Genomic DNA, 9,295 nt, shown 5'->3' with positions numbered 1-9,295 from the left:
CTTCCATAAAGGCGCTGGTGCAGGTGCTCTGTCTCTTCGGGGGAGGATGCCACAGGAAGGACGGGCAGGGGAAAAAAAATGAAGGAAAACGCTGAGGGAGGAGAGCACAGGATATGATAAGCGGGGTATCAGACTGGGAACGGAGGAAACTGAATATGAAAGATTTATTGAAAGGGGCACTTTGAGCTATTATTCCTGGTTGGCAATAGTACTATGATTTGGTATGTGGCCACTTTGATAGCAAGTGTTTTCAGCACCCGAGGAACGGCAGCTCAAGGTGAGTTGAAGTGCAGTATTTTATTCTGCATCATTCTGGGAAAGACACACAGGCGTTACATTAGTGCCTTTTAACAGACGCGTTGCATCACGCGTTAGACGTGCGTTATATCTCAATCTATACATTTTTTTTAAAGAACAAGAGCGTTTGCTGGGATCGAACCCGAGACTTCGGCGTTTTCAGCGCCGTGCTCTACCAGTTGAACTACATCTACACGACAAACGACGGATTTCTTTAATACATTTGATCAAACGCATAAATTAAACCGGGATAGAACCTGCTGTTCAACCTTTGTGGCGGTGTTTGCATCATCGCGTATTAGACCACGAGCGCGACAATCGAAGGCGTGTGTTGGTCGCTATTCCAATCGATTGATGCTCTTTTGATGACAAACGCTTTTTGTGCGCCGTGAAGACCGTCTATGCACGCGTGCGTTGATCATCCGCGATGTACGCCGTGATTCGAGACGTTGATGCAGAATATCACTGATGAAAGACTGTCCAAAATTGCAGTTAGTGTTGAAAAGGGGCGTGCGGCACTGAAAGGAGACATGCTGCGATTGTCTGGGCTACTACAGTCTGTCGTGCCTGTTTACACAGTCATATATATATGCTCGATTTTGTGCATTTATGATGATAAAAGCTCAAATGCATAGCGGCGAGACGCATATGGGTGTGTGTTTGCTAAGCAAGGACGCGCATGGTCCTTTCGTTAGCTTGTTTCATCCCTTTCACGAATATTACATCCTTTCTCGTGCATATTTCTTATATTCGGAGCCCTTATTTGTTGACGAATGGACTGACTTAACCTTGCTTTTCCATCTGTGGCCAGCAGGAGGGGCCATTTCCTCCTTTAACTGTAGTTATCGTCTAATTAAACAAACAGTCATTTAAAATTGCGAAGTTAAACTTGTCATTGATATTTGCAAAATCGGTATGGCAAAATTTTACGTTTATTTCTTTCGTGCATCACACAACAACATACACACTAATCGTTTAACTCTGTCCTACGGTCACGTTTATGAGGTGTAGCCGTGCTGTAAAGCATTGAAATAAAGTTATAAAAGCCTTTTGGGTCATTATTCGAAGGTGCAGTGAATAAAATCAGTCATCTGTTGTTGCAGGCTGCAAAACAAGAAATAACAGGGAACCCCAGGCCTGGATGCTTGTTTGAGAGCTTTCTGCCTGTAATTGTATGTACTCTATGAAATAATAACCACAGTCTGTTTCCTGTCTCCCAAATCCGCCATCAGCCATTTTGAAGCTGTCGTTTGGGGAGCGTCAAGCACACTGTAATGAGACAATGTTAGTGCACAAGTGGCATAAATTAGGCCTTGATAAGAGCGCCACTCATCGATTTGATTTTCTCTGATTGACAAAATTATACCGCTGCCCAACATGTGCCCAAACCGCAGAGTTCGTCGCGTCTGTCGGACAGCTTTGTTCGCTTCAAGACAAAAAGTCAGTAAGAGAGTGAATCACAAAAATTCAGAGACAGTGGTTTATTTGGGAGAACGAGATGCGCGTTTGAGGCTCGTGAGATGATGTGTCAAGAGATTACGTGCTGCAACAGCCGAGGCAGTCAACGAAAAAAAAAAAAAAAGATCTAATCAGAGGTTCCTGCGTGGAAATATAAAAAGGCAAGAGCCATCAGTTTTGGTTGTCTGGACGATGAAATTATGTACACACTGGAGTAGATTCAAAAAGTATCTGAATTGACGATCTAGGTGTTTAATTGTCCCAGTGATCCTAAAAGATTTCTTCAAACCTTTAGAGGAACACTGAACCGAAAAAAAAAAAGAGAAGTAAATTCTGTATTAAAATGAGAAAATATCAGCTAAACGTCAATTTATGCACATAGAAATGGATTCAGTCCAGCTCATACTGTTCAGCTGGATTATCATCTCTGAACAGCGAAGTAATGCTGGTGACCAAAGTTTCTCGCAGCCTGATACCAAGCATCATCCTCTGCACTGAAACCACACACAGAGTGTTACAATAAGCAGGGCCAGCGACAGTCTCAGTCTTAATAAAGCTGTGAAGAGCAGCTCTTGGCACAGTTTGCAGATTGTCGGTAATGGACACCTCTGGCAAAGCTCCCTTCCCCCTTACCTTGCCAAGCAGTATTTATCTGACCTGCAGCCTTCTGACCGTTGGGTGCAACCACTCGCCCCAGTTCAGGGAGAGGGAAAACTGACATCTTTCTGAGATCGTGGTTGTGGCTTCACACGTCTGCTGCAGTGTATATATATATATACATACATACATACACATATATATATATAAATAATGTATAGAATGTGTGTGTGTGTGTGTATATATTATTTTATTGATTATATATATATATATATATATATATATATATATATATATATATATATATATATATATATATAATTTTTATTGATAACTATATTTATATATAGTTCCACTGAAGTGGAGATTTTTGTCTCTGTTTGAGAGAAATTATCCTTAAAAATAGTTAAGATATAAAGCACAATAAAGAAACACTTAAAGGAATTCTGTCATTAATTCCTCACCTTCATCTCAATCTTCAAAAAGCCAATTAAGATATCTTTAGTGAAATCTGAGAGCTTTCTGGCCATGCATAAACAGCAACACAACTTTTAAGGCCCAGAAAAGTAATAAGGACATTGTTAAAATAGTCCACGTGACCCTTAGTTTAACCATAATTTTATTTAATGTTTTTTTACAGGAGTACTTTTTGCGCACCAAGAAAACTAAAATAAAGACTTTATTCAGCAATTTCTTCTCTTCTGTGTCAGCCTTTGGCACACAGTCATGAGAGTCATAGAATAAAAAAAATAATTGAACTGTCAGATGCATAAAAAAAACCCCAATGTTGTCAAACCTTGTCTACTCATAATTAATAAATCTATTCAAAGAGACATCTTGATTCTGACATGATTCTGTCATGAGGCTCTGGTAGTCAATATATTATGGTTGAATTATATTATGTCCTATGGTGTTATGACAAAAAACATAAACATTAACAACTCTAACCTCTCTCACGCCATTTGTAAATCTAAGAATCAAGATACTTTTTTTTCTCATGTTATTTGTATTTATTTATTTTTTCTACATTTTTGCAATGTCACACCATAGGACACGGTCCAATTTTTATTCGTCAACTACCCAGGGGTCCTCTGTGACATCATTTCATCTCTTAATGCTGTTCACATCAAAGACCATAACTAATAACTATTGCTGTGTCTGAATAGCAGTATGCCAAAAGAGTAGTATGTCTGAAGTGATACCTGGAAGACCCCCTCCTGCCGTCACATCAGGTGGTGGTGGTTGAGGAAAGATCCCCCACATGACTGTAAAAGTACTTTGAGTGTACGGCAATACAAAATACAGCGCTTTATAAATGACTCATAATAATAATAATAATAATAATAATATCTATTAGACATTTGAAGACAGAAGATGTTTTCCAGATCAAGAGATCTTTAACAGACATCTTGCAGACACACGTGTGTTAGTAAACCAGTTGAACTGTAAAATAAATGAAAATGAATATTTTAAAAGGTATATTATTAGTATTTTTGCTACAGTAGGAAATTACAATACTTTTTTCCTAATTTCTACACTTACACCGCTAACTTTCAGCAATTCATACTGCACTACATTGCACTGCTTTTTCGTCAGAAATGTACAGGAGAGCTTTTTTTAAAAGTCATTTTAGTGAAAACGTGCTTACAAAAAAAGGATTGAGCCATATTGTATTGATACCAATCATACAGTTGAATACAGCTTTCTGATTCGCTAAAATGGACATAACAAAAAACAAGGGCAATTGTCGGCTTCTGCAGTAAAACGTGAACTCGCCATGCCTTGAAAGTGGACAATACCGGCTTGTTTGACTAAACTGTATATAGGGTTCAGACTGTGCTATCTGAAGAATAATGCACTGCAATCAGCATTGTTATAGTTTAGATAGATTCTAAAAAAATATCTTTTTGCATATCTTTCATGTTATCATGTGACAACGATAAAATAGAGACAGTGTTGCTATCTCAATATCACAACAGCGACGATATTGTTACTAGCCATCCCAAACTCAAGTCGTTTATTAATTGCCGATACCTCCGTATTTTTTAACTGTCAAAAAAGCCTTGAGACATCTATAGGCGTCCACTGTCAGCCTGTGCGGGTCAGTCAGTAAAAGCACAGTGCTGCGGTCAGCCCTTGCGAGGCTGGGGTGAGATTTAGTGGCGTTTTAGGCCGAGCTGAGACAGTAGCTCCTGCTAGAGTTGGGCATGCTGCCACGGCGCTGCCTACATCCTCTCCCAGTCTCACCTTACAGTCTGTCTCCTTCCAGTCCTCCATCAGCTGGGGCTCCGTCGGTGCGGCTCGTGCCGTTTCCCTCACTGCCATGAAATATTCAACAGTCCACTCAGACGTACCGGACTTCACAATGCACTACATTAGAAGAGCCCTTTGCAGTCGACTGCGCACTCGCTATGGAGACTCTCCTCATTAAAACGAGCTCTTTTATACTGATGCATTAGCTCGCTATTTGTTGTCGTAGGGCGTCCTATGTAGCGATATGCACTGGGCTAATTTTCCGCCGCATATCTCTTCGCATTGTTCCTGTGAAATATTACACTGATGGCTTTGTGTTTGGGAGATAGCAAGCACAAGAATCTCTGTTCCTCCCTGAGGGACGCTTTACTATCTTCAACTCTCCCGTTCCCTTAGGCGTAGCTACTTTATAGCGGAGAACTCCGCAGTGGAGGCTCTGAATCGGCCGGCTTCATTATTCATCATATTTTAGATGACGTCTTATTAAGAAGATACCTTGCATTGTTCTGTGTGGTGGGTGTGTCGTCATGCTTTCTGATCTTATCGTACCTCAGTGTAATGTGAAAAAAGATGCTGATGCTTTTGCTTTTGTTTTCCTCAAGATGGGATTTCCTGCTGAGAACGTGCATTTCTTCCTCTGCTGTCATCAGTTTTAAGCGTAACTGTAATCAAATGCCATTTCAACAATCCAGGCATCTTCAGGTCTGGTGCGGTAAACTTTACGATCTGAGACTGCCTCTGTTTGCGTTCCTCTTGTATCTGAGCTCTTTGTTGGCTGTGATTTATTGAGATCTTACCCTGTGCTGTACAGCCTGGTGTTCTGGGGCTGCTGCTGGGAATTTAGGGCCAGTTAATGGAACTGTTACTTGGCCTATGGGCCATTATTGAGTTACATTGGTTTTTCATCCATTACAAACATCAACACTTTTTATATGTGATGTACGGATTTTAACATGGACAATCACAATTTCTTCATCTGTGTTTGCAAGATAAGTTAAATTACAGGCATCATCATTTACATTGTGCATCATATTTGCTTTCCAGTAAAAGTGTGTTTATGAATTTATAAATATCAGAAATTGTAGTAAGAGCTGTTTCTTGCAGCTTTTTGATTTAATTAAATTAATGTATTAGGTAGATTGTTTTCCAAGGACATGTTATAATGTTCATCTGGGAACGCAACATACTTCATTTTATCATTTTTGTTAGAAATGTTAAATCATTTATAAACCTTACTCTAACACAGGAGAATACCAACAATTTATTTCTCAGAACTGTTTATTGCAGTTTAAAATTAAAAGTTGAAACCCTCGCTCCGAGTTTACTCTTTTAAATGTCCACATTTTCAAGAAAATATAGTAGCTGTAGAATTTGTGATGTAAAGAAATAGCTAGATATTAAAGATTAAGAGGATATATGAATATGTTCTTTAGTCAGTAGTAAAAAAAAGGTCATGCAGTAGTGCAAAAGTAATTTGTTATAAAATGTAATGTAAATTAACTCTATTGTTTTTATTATGTATTTTTCTTCAGTGAAACCCATGATTACTTGCTTTTAATACGTTATTGGAACTAATTATTTTTACCTCATTATATGAATTTTATGTAAGTTTAAGACTTTTGTTCATAAAACTATTTCCAATCACTCAGTTATCAGAAAAACCAACTGAGTTCTTGATCTCCAAAGTAACTGTTAGTGACAGTCTTAAAAATACAGTAAGATAGTGTTAAATACTGTAAAATGGCTAAAAATAAAATCCTATTCTTCTCTCTCTCTCTCTCTAATGAAAATAATGTCAGGGCAAATGAATGGGCCAACAGCAGAGCAAATTCCTTTATCAAATTTCGCCCACTCAAGATCCTAAAAGCATTGTTAACAAACTTCAAAGTATTTCTAAACCAGTGACTAGTTGGAAATCTGTAGCATACGGTGCCATCAAATCCATGTTGAGTTTAGGAACAGACCGGAAAGTTCAGAGACACCAGCCTCCAGATGGACCACAGCGATGAGTTTGTGATGCGTTCCGTCAGATGGACACCTACGACCCTGTTACAGTGATGGCGGCTTGTGTTTCCATTGAGCAAAGCGGCCATCTGCTGTCCCAGAGGTCTCTTATTTCATCTGCTAACTTTTTCTTTTGTGCTAGAGTCATAGAGAGGGCGCTATTACTTTTTATCATGCAATACAGAGGACATTTGCTTCAATTCAACCATAACGTACCTCAGTGTTCCTTAGCGTTCACCTGACGCGCGCATGGTTAGGGAAGCGTGCATCGGATTGAACGCGGATTGAGAAATTTGCTCCAATTCAGACACAGGAGCATCGGTGAAGTCTATATCTTCACTCGCACTGACGTTTTTTACCCTGGTCACTCGTCCTCACGGCATGTGTTGCTTTCTTTGGGCAGCTCTGACACATCGCTCTCTGAGAAGTGACCTTCATCATGTACAGGCTAGCATTCAATTACAGATTTGTCAGTGGCCTGCGCAGCCGAGTGGGTTAGTGTCCTTGAGAACCCACCTCTGCTCTGTTCTCCATTTGATTGCCTATTCATGATGTGTCCCAATGGCCCTGTTGGCAGGGAGACTAACGCTGCCTCTCGGCGCACAGATTACGCTTGATCCCAGGAACGTGCGGTTTCGCTGCTGATGCGCCGAGTAATTGCCGTCATATAGTATTAGTTTATACCATTAGTGAGCATGAAAAGACCGTTCTGTATAGTCAATGGTATAATCTGTATAACTGCATCTAATTACGATGAATATAAACAAATTTACTCGTCGGCTTCCGGCATGCTGGCATTAGTTTATTCATCCCCGATAGTGGATAATTCCATCTGCTAGTGGAAAGGGTTTTTACGTTCGGGATTGTCTGAGATTTAGTAAACATTCAGCTTGCTTGTTTGTGTCTCAGAAAGGGAGGGAGTTACACAGCTGAGAGCTCCTCTTTGAGCCGACTCATTCATGGTTTGCAGCGGTTTAGTCAGTTCTGTAATGTTTGGTATCTGTGTTTTTTGTAGAACCAGCATTGAGTGAATACGTTCAGATGATTTAATTAGATATCGAATAGCTTTACTTAAAGGGCTAGTTCACACATTAATGAACATTTCTTCCGTCGTTTATGTCACGGTGCGGTTCAGAAAGGAGAGATCGACGAGAATATAACTTTCAACAGTTTTTAGTCTTCTACTAAAGAGCAAATAAACATGCAGGCAGGCTGTACCACACGCATTAATAGACTGGACAATTTAACATTGAACCAACAGGAACTTATAACAAAGGGTAAATGACATAATTAACTGGACACACCTGAACACAATGATACAATCAACAGAGAAACGGAAAGTAGGGCACACAAAGCACATGGGACAAGAAAACAACAACAAAGAGTCCAAATGCGTGACAATTTACTTAAACCTGTATAATTTTCCTTCTTCTGTGAAACACAAAAGGAGATACTTTGTAGATTTTTTTTAAACAAGCAATTTAACCCACACCCCAAACCTCAATAAAATAAAATAAAAACAAATAAATCAGATAAGTCACAATATTTAGTTTATTGTTGTATCGTATATGGCCCCACATATTTGTATATATAAAGTATATATACATATATTGATTCTCCTTGACCTGCTAATGTGTTAATGCAGATAAAATATATACTGTATATACATATGAATGTATATTTATGGAGTAGATGCCGCAAAACTATAATTTTGAGATGTACTACTTCAGCAACCATTCTAGGGAATATTTTATTGGAAAAAATATATAACCTCAAAGATGAACTAAATTCCACCCAAACCTAATTTAGATTCTTTGGTATCAAGATCATTTTTATCCTCTAAATATTTGATGTAATTAGACTGTCTTCTGTATAAATGTTGCATTTTCCTACAATTAATAATTAATTCCCTCATTTGAAAAGGGATGCCGCCGGAGTCCTTGATTTCCTGGTAAGACTATTATAAATAAACTTAGTTTCATGCTTTTTCCGTATATATCCAAATTAAATCGCTGTATGCATAATGATTTGGGTGATATCTCAACACATTCTCCTCCGTGCTCAGCAAAAAATAGGGCATGGAAGCTCGAAGTATATGGAAGCACCTCAGCATATGATTATACACACACTGACAGTATTAATCTACGGAGAAAGCTTTAACGTTCCTTTGATAAACTGACCAGGCCATGTTTCTCGTCCCCTAAATATGAACTGTAACGGTGTTGGGCGGTATGTTGACCTTGGAAAATCTTCTCATAAGAGTCTTGCAGGTCAACATTTCTCTCTCTGACCAAAAAATAGTACAGTTTAAACTTGTTCTTGATGCAATGACTGTGTAAAAAAAAGGTAAGCTTCAGTGGTGGTAGTAAAAAATGTACAAAACATTGTTCTGTAGTAATTTATGTCAAAAAAATCGTATTTTCTTCTTTGAAGGTTCTCTGAACCATAACAGTTGAGCTAAGAGCTCAACCGCTGATATATAACACAAATATCTGCCCCATTCGGATCACCAAGGGCCCATATAATGCAGTGTAAATGTGTGGTGTGTGATGGGTGTGTGTTTATATCGCTGAAAGGGTCATGTGTCTTTGTTGTGCCTTTGGGAGTGAAAGCAGACACAAGTGGATTAAAGGGTGAGCTGGTACTTGGGTCCAGCACCTTGCCTGCAATACAGTCATTTGCAGTT

The 9,295-nt window shown here is 38.9% G+C and overlaps 1 pseudogene; it reads left to right on the top strand.

Annotated features, from left to right (window-relative positions):
* The window catches only part of LOC122358458, a 52,919-nt pseudogene continuing 43,624 nt past the window's right edge, over positions 1–9,295 (top strand).

This window comes from Puntigrus tetrazona, chromosome 15 (genome assembly GCF_018831695.1).
Source record: "Puntigrus tetrazona isolate hp1 chromosome 15, ASM1883169v1, whole genome shotgun sequence".
Lineage (NCBI taxonomy): Eukaryota > Metazoa > Chordata > Actinopteri > Cypriniformes > Cyprinidae > Puntigrus > Puntigrus tetrazona.
Note: the sequence above shows the minus strand (reverse complement) of the source record. Positions and strands in the feature narration are given on the sequence as shown.